Genomic DNA, 4426 nt, shown 5'->3' with positions numbered 1-4426 from the left:
CCATCAAGAAAGCAAAAATGAGTATTTTTAGATAACCTTTCTAACATTTGATCAATAAAAGGCAAAGGGTAATGATCTTTCTTAGTAACCTTATTAACTTTTCGATAATCAATGCACATTCTATACCCTACAACTACTCTTTGAGGTATGAGCTCATCATTATCATTAGGCACAACAAGTCATTCCTCCTTTCTTAGGAACACAATGCACAGGACTAACCCATCTACTATCAGCAATAGGATATATAATACCAGCTTCAAGGAGTCTTAATACCTCATTTCTTACCACATCCTTCATCTTAGGAATTAGATGACGCTGAGGTTCAACAACAGGCTTCGCATCATCTTCCATATTAATGGCGTGTTGGCAAATAGAGGGAGAAATCCCCTTCAAGTCATCAAGAGTGTAGCCAATAGCACCTCGGTGTTTCTTCAATATTTCCAATAACCTTTCTTCCTCAAACTCTGAAAGCTTAGAACTAATAATAACAGGATATATTTTCTTATCATCAATATGAGCATATTTAAGATTATCAGACAATGGTTTTAAATCAAAGACAGGATCTTCCTTTGGTGGTGGTGTTGTACCCAGCATCTTCCACCGGTAAATCATGCTTAAGAATAGGTTGACGAAGGAAAATTTCATCAAGCTCATCTCTTTCTTCCCTAAAAACTTCACTCTCACTATTCTCCAAATGTTGCTGCAAAGGATTACTAGGAGCAAGAGCAATAGATGCACACTGCTCAACTTTAAAATCACTATTAGGCGAATCAATTTTATAAGGAGTTTTGGTAAATTTAGAGAAGTTAAACTCATAAGATTCACCAGCAAATTTAGTCAAAATTTTCTCTTTCTTGCAATCTATAATAGCTCCACAAGTATTTAGAAAAGGTCTACCAAAAATAATAGGACAATATTTACTAGCAGCAGGACCAAGTACCAAAAAGTCAGCAGGATATTTAATCTTACCACATAGAACTTCCACATCTCGAACAATACCAATTGGAGAAATAGTTTCTCTATTAGCCAGCCGAATAACCACATCAATATCTTCAAGTTCACAAGAACCAATTTCGTGCATAATCTCCGTGTAAAGCTCATAAGGAATAGCACTAATACTTGCACCAATATCACATAAACCATAATAACAATGATCACCAATTCTAACAGAGAGCATAGGAACACTAGCTTTCCTAGACTTATTAGGATGCGAAACAATATTAGAAGCATCTTCACGTAAAAATAATATGACCATCTTCTACATTTTCAGTCACAAGATCTTTAATAATTGCAACAGCAGGTTCAACTTTTATTTGTTCTTCACGTTCTATAGGTTTCTTTTCACTTTTATGAACCGCACTATTTATAACAGAGTACTCCTTCATTTTAGCAGGGAAAGGAGTTTTTTCAATATAAGCTACAGGAATAACATGATCAACAGTTTCCACTACAACACATTTATTTACAGATGAATCAATTTTATCTTTATACGGTTCATGATACTTATCAAAGTTATTCTTAGGCAATTCATAATGAGAGGCAAAAGCTTTATAAAGATTTGCAAAGAACTTGAGAATCAAGACCATAAGTAGCACTCATATTACAAAATTTATCAGTATCCATAAAAGCTTCAATGCATTTATAATCATAATTTATACCTGATTCTCTATCCTTGTCGTTCTCCCATCCTTCAGTATTATCTTGGATCCGATTAAGAAGTTCCCTTTTAAACTCTTCCTTATTGCGTGTAAATGATCCAGAACAAGAAGTATCCAGCAAGGTCTTGTCTTGAAAAGAAAGTCTTGCATAGAAATTATCAATAATAATATTACCACGAAGCTCATGAATGGGGCATTTGAGCATTAAAGACTTCAATCTCCCCCACGCTTGGGCAATACTCTCTCCTTCATGAGGCCAAAAATTATATATGTGATTCTGATCTTTGTGAATCTCACTTGGAGGATAGAACTTAGAATAAAACCGGGGCACAATATCATTCCATTCAAGAGAATCCCCATTATCCAAGAATTTATACCAATGCGCCGCTTACCGTACAGCGATATAGAGAATAGTTTCTTCCTCACTTCATCCATAGCAATACCTCGCACACTTAAATAAACCGCATAATTCACGTAAGAACAAGAAATGATCTCCGTGGTGGACAGTTCCATCCCCCGTATAACGGTTACCCACTACACGTTCAATAATTTTCATAGGTATTTTGTATGGTATTTCTTCCTTACCTGGCGCCTCATCCACTACCTTTGCAGTAGTAGTATATTTCCCAAATAAACACTCAAGAGAAGACCTCTCCATAATGAATTATAGCAGCAGGCAGAAATAAAATCAGCACCAATAGTAGAAATTTCCCTTACCAATTCCACTTACCAATAGCGCTTCACTCCCCGGCAACGGCGCCAGAAAATAGTCTTGATGACCCACTGATGACCCACAAGTATAGGGGGTGTATCGTAGTATCTTCGATAAATAAGAGTGTCGAACCCAATGATACGTCTCCGACGTATCGATAATTTCTTGTGTTCCATGCCACATTATTGATGATATCTACATGTTTTATACACACTTTATGTCATATTCGTGCATTTTCTGGAACTAACCTATTAACAAGATGCCAAAGTGCCAGTTCTCGTTTTCTCGCTGTTTTTGGTTTCGTAAATCCTAGTAACGAAATATTCTCGGAATCGGACGAAATCAAGACCCGTGTTCCTATTTTCACCGGAAGCATCCAGAACACACGAGAGGGACCGCAGGGGGGCACCGGGGCCCCTGCACCATAGGCCGGCGCGGCCCAGTGCCCCGGCCGCGCCGCCCTATAGTGTCGTCGCCCTTCAGCCCTCCCGCGCCGCCTCTTCGCCTATTTAAAGCCTCCGTCGCGAAAACCCTATTACGAAGGACGAAACCCACGTAAACCTTCCGCAGCCGCCGTCATCGCGAAGCCAAGATCCGGGGGACAGGAGTCTCTGTTCCGGCACCTCGCCGGAGCGGGGAAGTGCCCCCGGAAGGCTTCTCCATCGACACCGCTGCCATCTCCACCGCCATCTTCATCACCGCTGCTGCTCCCATGAGGAGGGAGTAGTTCTCCGTCGAGGCTCGGGGCTGTACCGGTAGCTATGTGGTTCATCTCTCTCCTATGTACTTCAATACAATAATCTCATGAGCTGCCTTACATGATTGAGATTCATATGATAATGCTTGTAATCTAGATGTCATTGTGCTAGTCAAGTGAGTTTTACTTATGTGATCTCCGGAGACTCCTTGTCCCACATGTGTAAAGGTGACAGTGTGTGCACCGTGTGGGTCTCTTAGGCTATATTTCACAGAATACTTACTCACTGTTATGAATGGCGTAGTGAAGTGCTTATTTATATCTCTTTATGATTGCAATGTGTTTTGTATCACAATTTATCTATGTGCTACTCTAGCAATGTTATTAAAGTAGTTTTATTCCTCCTACACGGTGTAATGGTGACAAGTGTGTGCATCCGTGTTAGTACTTGGCGTATGCTATGATCATGATCTCTTGTAGATTGTGAAGTTAACTATTGCTATGATAGTATTGATGTGATCTATTCCTCCTACATAGTGTGAAGGTGACAAGTGTGCATGCTGTGTTAGTACTTGGTTTAGTCGTGTTGATCTTTCTTGCACTCTAAGGTTATTTAAATATGAACATTGAATTGTGGAGCTTGTTAACTCCCGCATTGAGGGTTCGTGTAATCCTACGCAATGTGTTCATCATCCAACAAGAGAGTGTAGAGTATGCATTTATCTATTCTCGTTATGTGATCAAAGTTGAGAGTGTCCACTAGTGAAAGTCTATTCCCTAGGCCTTGTTCCTAAATATCGCTATCGCCGCTTGTTTACCGTTTTACCGTGTTACTACCGCCGCAATACTACCACCATCAACCGCACGCCAAGCAAGCACTTTTCTCGGCGCCATTACTATCGCTCATATATATTCATACCACCCGTATTTCACTATCTCTTCGCCGAACTAGTGCACCTATTAGGTGTGTTGGGGACACAAGAGACTTCTTGCTTTGTGGTTGCAGGGTTGCATGAGAGGGATATCTTTGACCTCTTCCTCCCCGAGTTCGATAAACCTTGGGTGATCCACTTAAGGGAAACTTGCCGCCGTTCTACAAACCTCTCGCTCTTGGAGGCCCAACACTCGTCTACAAGAATAGAAGCTCCCGTAGACATCAAGCACTTTTCTCGGCGCCGTTGCCGGGAGGAAAGGTAAAAAGGCACTCATACTCCGGTCCTGTGTAACGTACTTTTCTCGGCGCCATTGTGTTTGTGCTCGAAGCTATTTCCTTTAGATCCCGCAATTGCATCTTTTTGTTTCTTGTTTACACTAGTTGGGCATAATGGACAACAATGAGCTTCTTATTCTGTTTCCTCA

This window comes from Lolium rigidum, chromosome 6 (assembly GCF_022539505.1).
Source record: "Lolium rigidum isolate FL_2022 chromosome 6, APGP_CSIRO_Lrig_0.1, whole genome shotgun sequence".
Classification (NCBI taxonomy): domain Eukaryota; kingdom Viridiplantae; phylum Streptophyta; class Magnoliopsida; order Poales; family Poaceae; genus Lolium; species Lolium rigidum.
Note: the sequence above shows the minus strand (reverse complement) of the source record.